This window comes from Carassius carassius, chromosome 3 (genome assembly GCF_963082965.1).
Source record: "Carassius carassius chromosome 3, fCarCar2.1, whole genome shotgun sequence".
NCBI lineage: Eukaryota > Metazoa > Chordata > Actinopteri > Cypriniformes > Cyprinidae > Carassius > Carassius carassius.
In genome coordinates this window covers 3,793,017-3,808,672 of record NC_081757.1, presented here as the reverse complement: position 1 = coordinate 3,808,672, position 15,656 = coordinate 3,793,017, and the positions used below count along the sequence as shown (strand labels likewise).

Genomic DNA, 15,656 nt, shown 5'->3' with positions numbered 1-15,656 from the left:
GATTCACTAGAAAGTACTTGTACATAAGCGTTGTTTGTGAATTCGACTACCCTTGTTTCTTTGAATGCTTTTGATTCTTATTTGGATCTTAAGAGTCATGCATCTGATTACCACTGCACCCTTTAACGTAAAGATTTTTAAGCCATTACATAATGAGACACGGCTTTACTTCTTTTTACATATAATTCAGACTGAAAAAAAAATAGCCTTCTTTTACTGATGGGCTGTAGATGCAGCAGAAGGTTCATCGGCGTTGAAAAGGAGTGCAGAAAACACTGACAGAGTAATCTTGGGACTTTAAGGATGTTTATCAGTGTCGCTCAAATGAAGATGTCAGAAAATCGAAGTTTTTGCCCAGCTCTAGCACATTCTGTGGAACAGAAGGAAAAGGTTTGGTTTTAACGAGTCTGTTTGTGGAGAGTGAGTAAGTGAATGTGACGGGTCGCCTCACCAATTAAGGTCAAGAATCAGAACAGCACCGTTTATGTGTTTGGGGCAAAAAAAATTTAAAGAGATAAAACTGAAATAATACGACATGACCAAAACCAAGTTGTGAGGACATTTGAGGTTGGGATATTACTAAACTAAAAATGAAAAATAAGTCATAATTTACTCCCAAACCTGATTTACTTTCTCTTGTGGAACAATAATGAAGATACTTTACAATAGGATTCCATTTGTTAACGTTAGATAACTACATTAGTTAACAGTGAAAAAAATCCTAATGCATTTATTAACCTAACTTAAGGTTTATTTCGATTGCAACTAATGCATTATTTAAATAAGAAGTTATATCTGTTAAAGTAATGGAACTGAGCTAACATGAACTTAACAATACATTTTATTTGTATTAATTTTCTGATTTGCATGTTTTCTGCAGAAGAAAGAAAGTCAATTTTTTGCAAATACGTGAGGGTGAGGGAAAAAAAAATACTTTTTGTATAAACTACCTCTTAATGTGTTTCTTCAAATGTACTAATATTGACAGATTTGTGTGAGGGCTAAGTTTAAGGTTACAGTTAAAACAAATTTGATCACTTCTGTTTAAATCCTTTGCGATATAGTGAAACCGATTTGTGTTTATGTGTGTGGATGGATGGATTGGAAAGATACTCCCCAAAGGTCAGACAGAAAAAAAGACCACACTAATTGGATTCCAACTAGTTAACATTTGTTTGATTCATTTAACCTCATATAAACACACACACATAGCCTCATTTCTCTCTCTCTATGAAGTAACAGACAAAGCCATCATTGTGCCTCTTTCTGCTAAGGTACCACTTGTGGATGGATGAGTTTCCCGAGAATGTGGTGGGGGCGCTTATCCAGCGCTCACCATGCCATTGACCCTTGACATCGCCTCACTAGGCCGAATGCAGAAACACGACGACATGGTCGCAATTTAGTGTGCGAGATCACGCAAACATGACCCGTTAATAGCAATAATGAACAGAGAGCACACACATACGCACACAGCTGCCACAACGGCTTGTGTGTGTGTGTGAACGCACAGTGGAAAACAAATGATCCCTCTGATATTAATTCACACATGTGAAACACACAAGCTCATGTTGTAAATCTCTTTAGATCATCTTCATAGATCATCTATTCATCAACCACACACTCGCATGACAAACAGACTTTTCGGGTAAACAGACTTTAGGCAGAGAGGATGTTTACTGTGTGTGGAGGGAGCTTAAATAGTCGGGGTGGGATTGGGGTTGACCAGCTGTCCACGCCAGAGACGGACAGATACAGAGAGAAAGGACTTGAAAAGTTCTGGTTCAGATCCTGATTCTACTTCATAATTCTGGTTGAATAGTCAATGTGAAATCAAAGCTGACTCTGTTTACTTTCTTAATGGGCGTTGCTGGCCATGTTATTCCGAAAGAAAGAAAAGTTTGTCCTGGCAATCTTTCATCAAAATGTGTTGACTGTCTCTGCTTCTGAAATGATTCGCCTTTTCAGTCGATGTCACCAAGTGCTTTTGTTTTCATATGTACATGACCATTCAGGGTTTGTTTCAAAAATATGACTTTTCATTTTTAAATATGCATTAAATGGCGGTCAATTTCAAGTAAATGCTGTCTTTTTATTCATCTAATAATCCTGCGAATCCCACAAAAATATTAAGAAACAACTGTTCTCAGCATTGAAAATATGCTCACTGTTCATTTGGCTCTTTCCTCCTTGCTTTCATTTGTTGTTCCATCTCCTTCCAGATCTTCATCCACTCATCTTTCCCTTAGATAAATCTTTAAATCTTAGTTTGTTTATTTTCTTTTAAGCTAGTGTATCTTACCAGCACAAAGTAGTTTCTTCCCCTTATCTGACCTCTTCTGTCGTCTTTCCTTCTTCCTACCCCGTCTTGGCCTCCCATTTTTCTTTTTGGCAGATTTCTCATTCTGCCGTTCTTGATGCCAAAGCCATAATTCACCGAGCGCACTGGCTGGCGTGCCAAGATTTTAATAATCGTTAAAAATGCAAAGCCACACTGGCATTTTTGAGTGGGTGTGTGTGTGTGTGTGTGTGTGTTCAACTCGCCTCACAGTGCATATGAGCATTACAGCAAACACAAAACCTCACTGATAGTAGGTTCAGAGTTCTTTAGTAGCGTTACACTGATGATGCGCCATAATAAGAACAATCTGGTTATTATCATCAGATCTGATCAGATATACCCTGCAAATACACAAAGTTTTTTTTGCAATGTCTGATCCAGTTTTATCTTTATTTAGCTGAGAACCAACCACAGTTTACTTTTAGATGGTGTTTAGATGTGGGTTGATCTGAAATTGGGTATAACGAAAACAAAAGTCTGTATTTTTGAAAGATTCAGAGTCTCAAGAACCTTACAAGCTTGGGCAAATGCAGCAACTAGTTCTTTCTTAGATGTGCTCATTATGTTTCGTTTCCCAGCAAACTGATATAAATGTGTGGATGGCGACTCTCGGAAATTGCATTAAGTCAGCCAATCAGATTTTAGGTTGCCAATTGAAGAAAACTGCCTACCTTTATTGTGCAACATACATCGAAATAAAGATTTGGTGAATACACTTTAAAGGCTTAGTTTATCTAAAAATTGAATTCTGTCATTATTCTGTCACCCTGTTGTTCCAAACCTGTATGAAATCTAATTTTGGAAAATGACTTGTTTTTTGCTTAGACAGTAGTGTTATTGTTTTTTACAGTAATGTAGTTTTGGATCCCATTGACCACTGCTGTAAGGTAAAAAGAAAAAGTAAAATAAATAAATAAATAAAAATTAAAAAAAAAAATTCTGCAGAATAAAGTCATACAAGGGACAAAATGATCACATATTTTTTGGTTGAACTATTCATACTGCTTTTTGAATATCAGCATTAAGTCATCTTTTTTTCTTTTTTGGCCACAAACCGACCACTTAGACAGGAAGAGACTTGTACGTTTTGGAGATTGTAAACATGATGTTCCTGTGAGACCGATAAAACCTGAGTACCCTGACTTCCTAAAAACGCAGCTTGCCAGTTTGAGAAAGCTCTTGGCACTATTTGCGCAATATGCATCTGTCTGTGAATCCGGTCGTACCATCTGAGGCTGGGACTATTCCTGTAATAATCAACGAATCTATGAAGCTCGAAGCCGAATGCTGAAAATAGAATAGGACAGAACCCTACCGTCACCACAGCCAGGGCAGATTAAACCAGACATCGTTTAAAAACAAGACATTACCATGGTACGTTCTGTCCTATGGTTTAATATGCTCTTCTACTGACTAATGAGTGCTAATATTCCCTCCATATATTTACAGCTGTGCGAATGAGTTTATTAATATGGAGTAGAAGATGCATGTCTCAGCTGGGTTTGTGCCACCGCACCTTCTGCTCAGTGCATGAAGCCTGTTCCTCCCTTCTGAAACCAGAATTGTAATGCATGCAATTAAGGAGTCTAATTAGGGTAATTAATTCTGTGGGAGAGAGGAACCCAACACTCCTCCATTCACGGTTATAGATCTGACTTAATCCCTGTGCCCTACACTCCAAACACAAAGCTGTCTCAGATAATGGGGGCCAGGGATTCTGCGTGCATGCGTGCATGTGTGTGTGTGTGTGTGCGCGCGTGGATCCACTGTCTTCTATCAAGCTAACAGACTGCTCTCAAACTCAAAGGCTCTGGAAACTCCTCAGGCATGGAAAATGGGAAATGGGGAAAGATATGATAAAGAACATTGCGAACGACTCTTTTTTGATCATTCATTTGAATCGATTCACAAAGCAACTGTGATGTTTTGAGGATCCGATACCAAACTTGGATTTTTCAAAACGAAACGAACTGTCCAAATGAATGATTCATTCGAATAAATTGAACGGAGTGTTACATTCATGTCTTTTTTGTCTTCCACTGTGTGAGGAATCGTAGCTTTTGTGCATCTGTGTATGTCTGTCCTCAGTGAAAAATGAACAAATCTTTTTAAGTGTCTAAATGAACCGAATCATTCCAATTAATTGGACATCCCATATAACTTGGTTTTTCAAAAGGAAAAATGCGTTTCAGAAAACGATTCAATCACCGACAGAAGACAAGGCATTGTGTTTGTGTAAGAAACTATAAACTATATTAATCTCTTTTTTTGAAAGCTGTCTTTCTCATGTTATATATTTTTCTCTCTTGTACACACTCACACAAACACACACACATATTAAGATCCAAACCTTTAAATATTCTTACACAAAACCAGCCACAATGTGGCATTGGATAAGCTTGAAAAACTAATTTAGTTCATTTACATAAACACAGACCAACCCTGCTTTTCTCTTTCTTCTATTCTTCTATTCCTGCTCCAGTCTGTGAATCCACAGAGGACAAACAGACAACAGAAAGTATGTCACATTCGGCAAATCAAACCGCACAAGCAAACTTTAATCAAACATATTTCCTGTCACAGAATAAACACACACACACATTTGCACACAAATCTTAGTTATCCCTTTCATTCTCTTCCCCGCAATCCATCATCTCTATTTCGACTGATTCTTTCTGTCCATCTCCCTCTTTTTCATTCGCTCTCTCTCTCTCTCCCTCGAGCCCTATGCAGGCACAGATGTCAGGATACATTATTTCAACCGGCTACCTCCCATGTTTCTCCCATTTCTCCTCTCCTCTCTTTTCCTCTCTATCCTGCGCTCTCCTGGTGATGGTGATGTTTGGGTTTTTGTGTGTTTCGGATATACAAATGATAAAAGAAGAGCTAAAAACTCAACAGGAGCTCTCACAGAAGGCGAACATTTTGTCCCTAGTTGGTCTCTCAGTCTGTCTCTCTCTTCACACACACACATGGCCAGTGAATTATGGTTGGCTCTAGAATCTGTCCAGCCCTAAAGTACTCCAGATGTTGGACTGTGTGTGTGTGTGTGTGTGTGTGTGTGCGGTTCTGGCTGTTCTGTCAAACAGAAGGGCCAAAGTGAATCCAGGTTTTTCTCTGTTTTGTTTTTTACCCTGTGTGTGTGTTTAGAAACGTTATTTCATGTTTGGCTTCTAGGCACACACTTCTGTACTTGCTGCTTTTCTCGTTTGGCAGTGTTCTGCTTGCTTTCATTAGAACCTGTAATTAAAACGACAGTGAAATGTGATTACAGTCTTTAAGATGTTGGACTGTGTTCTGCACACACTGACATGGGGTTGGGCGGCACGATACTGTGCACACTGTGCAATGGTAGAAATGTGTCAGGCGGTTGAGATCCTGCAGTACTGATTTGTGAGGTTGAATACTGTTTTTGTATACATATGTGAATATGTACGTATAAAGTTTAAGGTCAGGAAGAAATTAACACTTCTATTCAACAAGGACACATTCATTTGATAAAAAGTAAATACATAATGGTACAATAAATTCTGTTTCAAAAAGGGCTCTGAACCGGTTCAAGGAATGAAAACGAGAACCGGAAATGAACGGAATTTTAAGTTAAAATTAAATGTATTAAGCAGTATTTCTTCTTCTCTAACCGGTTTTGGAATGGTATTAATAAAGAGGAACGCAGGAACAGAAACGTGAAAATAGCCCTGGTTTCAAATAAATGCTGTTCTTTTGAACTTCCATCAAGGAATGCTAAAAAAAAAAGTTTTTTTATCATGGTTTCCACAAAAATATTATACAGCACAACTGTTCTGAACATTGGTAATATAAGGACTGTTTCTTGAGCAACATATTTGAATGGATGGCTGCTGAAAATTCAGTTTTGCGTCACAAGAAGAAATGAACTTTTGAAAACATTAAAATGTTTATATGTATGCCTTTTTTCCGGTGGCTATCGTGATTCACCCAGTCATTATTATATTGTTAATCTTTTGTTTGAAACTTTTTTTAATCATTGTTGTGTTTTTGCGCTTTTATAAATTATCTTATTCACTTGCGTCCATGAAGTTCTTATAAATAAATAAATAATCTGAAGTGTCTTATCCTATTTAATATTTTTGTGTGGAATATTCAGCAATTAGTTTGCCATATATACCATTACATTTATACGGAATGATTCACGATCCACCCACCTCTTCACTGAAACCCCTTTAGGTGCCCCCCGTGTGCCTGTGTGTTTGCCGTTTGGCTTTGATATGACCCAGAAATGAACGTCCACCAGAATTTTCCGCCACAATCTCTGCTCTCCTGTTTTTTCGGTCTCATACTTGCCAGCATCTTTCTTAATATAGCAACCCCCTCCTTCGCTCTTTCTCCATCTCTTTATCTCTCTTTCTTTCTCCCTCTTGCTTTCTTTCTCTGAATCTCCTTCCTCCCTTCAGACCATTGACCCACTTCTCTCTTTTCTTGCTCCTTCTCTCGCGCCACACTTTTGTCCTTCACCTCAACAACTTCTTCATCTCCACTCTTGAAGTGAAAGTTGTCCGGAGGGCAAACAAATGTTTTGGCTGTGTTGCGTCAGGAGCGTGTTTCGTGTGGCAAGGCTAATATAACAAGTTGTAAAGTATACATACATTACATGCATGCATAGGCAGACAAGCCTATGGATAGATTGATGATATTACAGATATCTAGGTGCACATAAACAAATGTTAAGCGTCAAATGCATTGATCTCCCCCAGTCCTCTCTCACTCTTTCTCTTGTCTTTAATTAAAATTCACTGGATGTTTAGGCTCATGCAAACATGACTCATCTGGTTTGAAACTGAACCCACACAGTGGAAGCAGATATATTCAGATTCCTGTTGCAGTACACAAAGCAAAGATCCACACGCACGCTCTCCGCTGAGGTCTGCACTCAAGCGCTGTTGCCCACAGACATGACCCAGTTAGGTTGGATGTCCTTCCTCCTTCCTGACCCACATCCTCACTGTCAGCCCGCCACTCTTCTGAGATTACGAAAGATCCGTGCCTGAACGGCGATGACGTTCTTACCGTAACCCCACATAACCTAGGAGTCCTGCGGAGATGTCCCATCATGCCTTGCTCCACTCTTGTGTTCTGAGATGAAGTGTTGCTTTCTAAAATGCTGCCGTCTGGAGAGGCCTGTTGGTAGCACTTAGCCAGTGTATATTTATATAATTCATCATGATATTCTTTATTCATTAAAGAATGCATTATCTAATATGAAAATTATCTATGTGCAAATAATGCACATTGTAATACAGTACAATATTTATTAATTTTTTTAAACTATGGTTATTTACAATTGTTATATTCTGTGTAGTTACAGTACATTACCATATTACAGTATATTATATATATAATGTGTGTATGTGTATATGTATGTATGTGTATTATATGTATATTTAGATTTGTTTTCTATTTATTTTAAAAGCTAGCAAGGGAACTGGACGATGGCTCAATGTGTGTGCCTTTGCATCATGGCTCTTTTGCACCAAGCATGGTCCATCAGCTTATTTAATTTTTTTTGTTATTGTTGTTGTTTTATGTAATGTATTTAGAGGCTTTATAAGCCTTGATGGTATTGATATTAATACAGTAGATCCCACAGCTGATTTACAGTCCAGCAGATTCTACAGTCTGAACAGGATTAGAGCTGTCTGATCTCATTACATGAGCCACCAAATACTTTATTTGTTTACAAGCTTATTTATAGACTCATTTCAACCTTATCTGGAGGAAAGGACGAGGGATTTTTCAGATCTGTCTCTGTCTCTCTTTCTCTATGCCCTCTGCCCTCGTAAGCAGCTTTTTTCTCTCGGACACTTGCCCCGCTGGAGTTTTTATTTGTGTTGTGTGTTTACTCATACAGGCTGATGGGCTGGCAGCTGGAAGTGGAATGGTTAAGAGGTCAGACTGGTTAAACTCTCTCTAGTGGTTCACGAGTCTGCCTGGCAGGCCTCCAGCACCAACCTTTTCTTAGTACTTGAACCACTGGAGCCTTTAACCTCATGCTCGCTCTGACACACTACAACATCCATTTACAGCATGGAAAATGTATGCGCTGGCAGTGCTTGTGGTGTCATGCTTGCTTTGGATTCAGCTTTGTGACTGAAATAGTGTGTTTTCGTGTGTATATAAGAGGAAGTATATGTGCTCCTTGCGTGTCTTTGGTCGGGTCCTCCTGAAGACGCTGGCAGCAATGTGCCGCCCGAGAGAGCAATGACCATAATCTGTCTGGATGGGTAGAAACGTGAATAGCTGGTCACAACTGAAAATGTCATTGTGCATATAGAAAAGATCATGCAGGGGTGTAGCTAATAGGGTCAAATGTGGGTGGGAACAACTCTAGGGGTGCAGAGGGGTCCTCAAGAATGTATTTTATGTGAGAATATGAGAAATATTACAGGTTTGATACAAATTAGCCTTAACTGACAGTATTTGTTAGGGGTGTAACGGTATGTGTATTCGTACCGAACCGTTTTGGTACAGGGCATTCGATACGGTGCACGTGTGTACCGAATGACCAAATGCAATATTTTGTGTGCGGAACATATAGACTCCTTAATCGTCACTGTGATGTCACCGCTCTAGCTGGAGGCAAAACATAAGGCAGAACTCATAGCAGGTGCACTAAAAAGTTGAGGTTTTGACTTTAAAATGTCTTCTTGTTGTGTTTTTGGCTGCCAGAATAGAAGGAACAGCACTTTTGTTTCAAAACTAAAGTTTTACTGGATCCCGGCAGACATTCCTTCACAGAAATCAAGAAGACAATTGTGGTTGAATGCAATACGGCGTACAGACTGGATGGAGATTATCATAAATAGTGCTCGTGTTTGCAGTGCACACTTCATATCAGGTAAAGTAATCTATGCATATGAACTGGTGTGTTGGTTTTATCTAGTCAGTCAGCAAGTTTCTGTTTTATAGGTGAAAGTCACCAACCTTCAGCGCCCTATAGTGCTCAATATAAAGTCTCCGCGTTCAGCGCAAATCCCGCCCTGCAGCTGATTCTAAGGCCGGTGACACACTGGCTGCGTTGCGTGAGCGTGGCGTTTATGCTGTTTATCAGTTGCGTGACGGCTACTTCGTCTTTACACACCAGAATCGTTCCTGACGTGGCGCTGGCGCGCAGCTGCTACTGTAGGTGACATAGAGGGAGGCCACCGAAAGACCAGGATCTTGACTTCACGACAACAATATCTATACTTCATGTTGAGCATAAATATAAAGCCTACTGATAAAGGACACCGTCAACAGTATTGATGGCAAAATAGATTATGTTTGACAGGTGCAATATGCCAGTGTGTCACCGGCCTAAGGTTTTCAAAAGGCATCACGCGAGTGTGAACATCACTACAACTAGGAAAAAAAGATTGTAATTCAAACGCAGCTCCCGTCGGCATTTAAACAGACCTTTGCTCTTAATTCTGATCGGTCCAACGCAATAACGAAATCTGAGCAGGTCTAAAAACTGAAACTGTTGATGCTGCACTTCACACTTTGGAAAAATTATATTTTTAAAATATGAGCAGGCCTACAAGCTGGGATTGGTAATGCTGCACTGTAATCATAGTTATTTATTTATATTTTTCATTATATTTTATTATATGATATTGGTTTGAGACTGAGAGTATTTTATTTAGTGGAGAACTTTGCAGCAGTATTTTATTTCTTATTCTTTTTTTATTTTATATATATATTATTAAAAAGTATTTTTTTTAAAAAGTGTAAAAAAATTGTTAAAAAAAGTTTATAGTAATAAACAACCTGCAGTTTAATGTTTGCATTTCTTTCCCTTACTGTACCGAAAATTAACCAAACCGTGACTTTAAAACCGAGGTATGTATACCGAACCGTGATTTTTGTGTACCGTTACACCCCTAGTATTTGTGGTATAATGTTATAATGTTAGGCATTTACAATGCAAGTGAATGGGGATGATCTCTAACTGTTAAAAATTAATTTAAATTGTATTAATAATTTTCCATGAATTTTCCACTTCATTGGCATGACAATGGAAAGCAACAAACTCTAAAATAAAGAAATAAAAACTTTATAACTTATGTTAGGTGTTTTTTTTTTTTTTTTTTAGAACTAAAGAATCATAAAATTCTTTAGTTTTTTCTTTATTCCAGTCTTTAATTGTTACTTGATCTTTTTAGAAATGGTTCTAATGTGCTGATGTGGTGCTTAAAGAAACATGCACAATTATTTTTATCACCATTGGAAACAGTTGTGCTACTTAATGTTTTTCCAGAAACTGATACATTTCTCCAGGATTCTTTGATGAATAGATAGTGAAAAAAAGCAATAGAAGTCTTTACTGTTGCATTTGATACATTTAATGTGTCCTGGTTGAATAAAAGTATTGATTTCTTTCTTTCCAAAAAAATCTTACTGCCCCCAAACTTATAAACGGTAGTGTGCAATGCTTTTAAAACACTCTGAATTCAAAAATAAACAATTGGCAAGTCAATTATTTCATTGTCGTAATTCAGAAAATGTATTGTCCTAACATTTTGTTTAAAAATGTTAAAAAGGAGGCCCAGCTCAATATACAGTCAGGAGGCCCAGAATTCCTAGCTGTGTGTGGGGGGAGTAGATTATATATACACTCTCGTATGTCATTTATGTTTTAAACATGTTTGCTTTTGACAACTGTATTCTAGTGTTACTGTGTGCATGTGATCATCTGGGACATTATGAGCTGCAATTATGCACCATTGCCAAGATTGTCAGTGTGATATACTCGTGCCTACCTCAAGAGGCTCCTTAATCTGTCCTGCTCACAGATACACACACTAGCTGATGTTAGGCTGTGCTGCTTTATCATAGACTCGCACTGGGCCATTCATGATGACAGTGCGATCTTGTCAGACACGTCAGGGTGAAAGTCATTTACAGCGCACGGCGTCTCCGTCCTCCTGTGCCTCTTCTGAGGATGTCATAAACTGACCAATCAGAGCGCAGAACGCTCCGCTCAGAAACATTAAGAGAAGTGCCATGAAAATCTACATCCATTTTGACATCAGCAGGCATTTTCCCTTATAAATTGCTGTTGTTTTGGTAGATAACGGCATAAATTGTGCCTTGCAAGAATATTGCGGCATTTTTCCTGCTTTTAAAGTTAATGGAAAACATTATGATTTTGCCCCAGCTGTGACTCTTGGCATCTCTTTTTGGTGAGTTCTCCTGTCCTTTTTTCTTTTTTTAGCTGTCAGTACTCTGTTAATTGCTTAAGAAGGCTTCATTAATGGCTTAAATCAACCATATGAATGTGTTGCTTCTGATTTATTGAGTCTTATTTAGTTTCAGGAAATATGAAGTGTGAGCCAAAGGTGGAAATAGTTGGCTGAGGACAGCAGTGCAAATCTCTCCTGATTCAGTTCTGTACTAAAAAAAACACACACATATTTCACACTCTCACGCTAACTTCATGTTTTGCAGCTCAATACTGCATGTGTTTTGAGATTCTGCCATTTTTAATGGAATATCGTTATTTACAGCTCGTTGTCTGTGAAGAGCATCTGTGGAATGTTGCAGATTATATAGAACATTAATTTTGACCTGTTCCTTAGTTTGTAACAAAGAGAAAACATGCTTTTAGTGTTTACATATGCAGTTTGAATGAAAGCATAGCAGGAAAATGCGCCAGAGGGGTTGAAAACAGAAATGTGAGGATGGTGTTTTATTAAAAGGATCATTTTCGTCAAAAAAAAAAATGGAGAATGAATTACTGTCACGCACGTTGTTCTAAATGCTGTGGATTTCTTTCTTCTGTAGACAAGGAAAGCAGATGCCAATGCTGTTCTTTTCAATGTGTGAAAGTGAATGGGGATTGTCTAGCAAGTAACAGAAGTGAAAGAAAAGTAGTCCCTGCAATATTCCAAGTAGGGGTGCACCGAAATTTCGGCCGCCGAAAATTTTCGGCCGAAATGGCATTATCGGTTTCGGGCAATAATAGATTAAAAAAACAGCTGAAAACGTAAACCGAAAATGAATGTCACCCGCCCCTCCCATCCGTGCGCAAGCACTTAGGTTTCACTCACGGTCGAGCTGTTATCACGCGTCTGCCTATCAAAGATTAAGCATGTCAAAGGGCTGTCACAATCAAAAAAAGCTTGTCACAAAAGCTGCACAATCGATCGGACAAACCAACACAAGTTTCGAAAACGAAAACGGAATCGATTTTAACGGCCTTCTCTCGGAGCGCGTCCAGCTCGTCACTATACGCTCGCAGCGAACGCGCGTCACACAGCAACTGCAGGTTCTGACACACACACACACACACACATAGCCTATTAGTGCATAATATCAATGTAGCCTTCAGTAATGTTTTTCATTGATGTTATGGCAGTCCACATTGCTGACTTGTGCGCGTCTCAAGCGCCCTCTTTACGTTCGCCCTAATGCCTGTTCAGTTGTCGGTGGATTTGCCTATATTTGGCGTTGAAAAACGGATCAACGCCAAATATAGGCAATTTACTAACGATTCAATGAACACTTTGCCTATGTCTCAAAAATCGAACAGGATTTTTTTTTCACAAAAGTGACAGCCCTATACGAGAGGACACCAAAGTTGCAATATGTAACATTTGTTCTGCAAAAATCTCCAAAATTGTGGATTTTTTGCACAATTTTTAAAAAACTATTTTATTTGATGGAACATAAAACTTGAAGAATAATTATTATTTATATTTATTGTAAAAAATATTTTATGTTTTGTTATGTAACTGTTAATAAAAGTTTGATTATTGATTATATATTGTGATTTTTCAATTCAGATCCATTAAATCCAAGCAATATATATATACGTTTTTAAAAGAAGCCATTTTCGGCTTCAGTTTCGGTTTTCGGCCAAGTGCATCCTAAATTTTCGGTTTCGGTTTCGGCGCAGAATTTTCATTTCGGTGCATCACTAATTCCAAGTCTTCAGAAGCCTTGTGTGAAGAAAAGATCCTAATTTAAGCGTTTGCTAAAAAAGCCTACCCTCTGTCACTAGTCTCAAATTATTGTGATTTGAACATTTTCATGTTCAAAATCATTATAATCAATCACTGATGTGATTGCAAGACTCCTTGATGTGCCATAGTTCACTAGATTTGAAGTGTTTAGTATTATTTATACACTGATTTATACACTAATTTATGCACTTATTTATACATTAATATTTCAAATGAGCTTTTATTTCTAAAAATGTAAATTAAATTTTGTGACTTTTTATCAGATTTTTTTTATTCTGTTTAGTTTTTGTATTTTTGTATAAATTGTATTTTTTTTTCAGATTTAGTTTTAGTAAGTTAATACATCAATTTAAACATTGTTGTTGTTAGTTTCCAAGGCAAAATTTTGAATTAAAAGTGATTTTATTTTAACTGAAAATTATTTTTAACACTGGATTTCCTGTAACTAACAGGTAACTGTAACTCATTTATTCAGATATTTATGCATTTATGTAATTACATATGGGTGATTAAATGATGACCACATTTCCATACACATGCGTATATTCTTTCACAGTTAAATACACAATATTCCTTTAACAGACAGAATTTGAATATTTATGATGCCTTGTTTATCTGCCATTAAAATGCATCTAACATATATGCTACATAAATACATCAGATTTGCACACACACAGTCTCTCACTGTCTGTAATGCTCATAAACACACTCGCACACAAATGTGCTTCCACAGTAATAGCCGTGGGATAACGCCCACACATAACACACACGTCTGACTGACTTGCGCTCTATCACCATCATTAGTGCGACGAGAGGCATCCCAGAACCCCTTTACATAAATACATGCGTGGGAGATGCACGCTCAATCACACTCACACACAGTGTGTTCATTTATTTGTTGTTTTGTTCACTAAATCGCACTTCTGGCCTTTAAACTTCATTCTTTGTATCAGTTCTTCTGTCTTAAATCTTTGTGACATGCAGCGGCTCCTGTCTTTACAAGTTTTATTCTTATCCTGGAGAGAAATACACACACTGAGGTGAATAAAACACACATAGCGATTAGGAACGAATGACTGCAATGTTTCTTCATGACTTCTGCACTTCGTTTCTTTCTGTTCCTGCTATATATGACTTGGAGAATGGTGTTCCTCTGCCACTCCGTCCTCCGCTTCTCCTCATCCCGCCATCACTGCTGATCATTGTCTCAATTACTCATCCTGTCCTTCCTTTATTCTTTCTCTCTCTCCCTCTCTAAGTCTTTGTGTTTCCATCAGTCTCTCATCCCATTTTTACCTCTTTATCTCTCTGTGCTGGTTTGTTTCTCTCTCTCTGCCTCCCATTTATCTCTGAAGGAAGGCTGAAGCTGCAGCTTTACTACTTACAATAAACAGAGTTGTTCTTGCTTGTCTTTTGACTCTCCCATTTTATTTTTTTTCTGCCACAAGACCTTTCAGTACTTCAGCTTATAGGGAAGAGCCACATTCATAGTCCCTCTCATCTTTTTTTTGTCGTCTGCTCACACATTTGGTCTTTCCATCACCTCCTATCGTCTCTCTTCTCAATCACATCAGCAACAGCTTGTCAGAGACCATTAGTGTCTCCCTCCCTCCGTCTCTCTCTTTTCTTTCCATCTCACGTAATGTCTCGGAATAATCCATGTTTTAGGGTTACATTTAACCTTGACCTTCCCGCTCTATCTATCTATCTATCTATCTATCTATCTATCTATCTATCTATCTATCTATCTATCTATCTATCTATCTATCTATCTATCTATCTATCTATCATTTGTCCGTCCGACCGTCTTTTTATGCCCCTGTCCTGAGAGCGTGAGTGAGGGAGAGATGAAGGTGTGAAGGCCTCTTTTTTTCACACCCTCCATGGGTCATTGGTGTTATGTTATTCTGCTGCCCAGGGGTGTTTTTTTTTTCTGAAATGGACAAAAACGTTTAAAATGTCCACGTGAGACTGAGAGAGCGTGATATATTTAAAATAAATGAAGCAATCAGAATCAAGAGGCACAAAATATTTCACCAGCGTGGGACGGAGGTGTGTCTGTCCTCCATTATTCTCTCTCTCACGCCATCCCTCAGTAAATAAGATCTGGCACTCTCACTTACATCGGATCATTATTCCTCTCTCTCTCTCATTTAAGACAGCCAGGCCTTATTACCAAGGACAAGCTGTCCTGTCCCGTCGCCCGTCGGCAGCCGTCGGCCGCTCTTAGCTCACCTCGACCCACATGCATCTCACATGACGTCCACCTGTAGCCCACTTCATATCAGGAGCAGCCATCACTGGCCCACTTAGGTCCATGAAGCTCACCAATA

At 38.4% G+C, this 15,656-nt stretch overlaps 1 protein-coding gene across 1 annotated transcript in view; it reads left to right on the top strand.

Annotated features, from left to right (window-relative positions):
* The window catches only part of LOC132116370 (ephrin-B3-like), a 72,841-nt gene that overhangs the window by 46,558 nt on the left and 10,627 nt on the right, over positions 1–15,656 (top strand). The gene's annotated exons all lie outside the window — the stretch shown is intronic.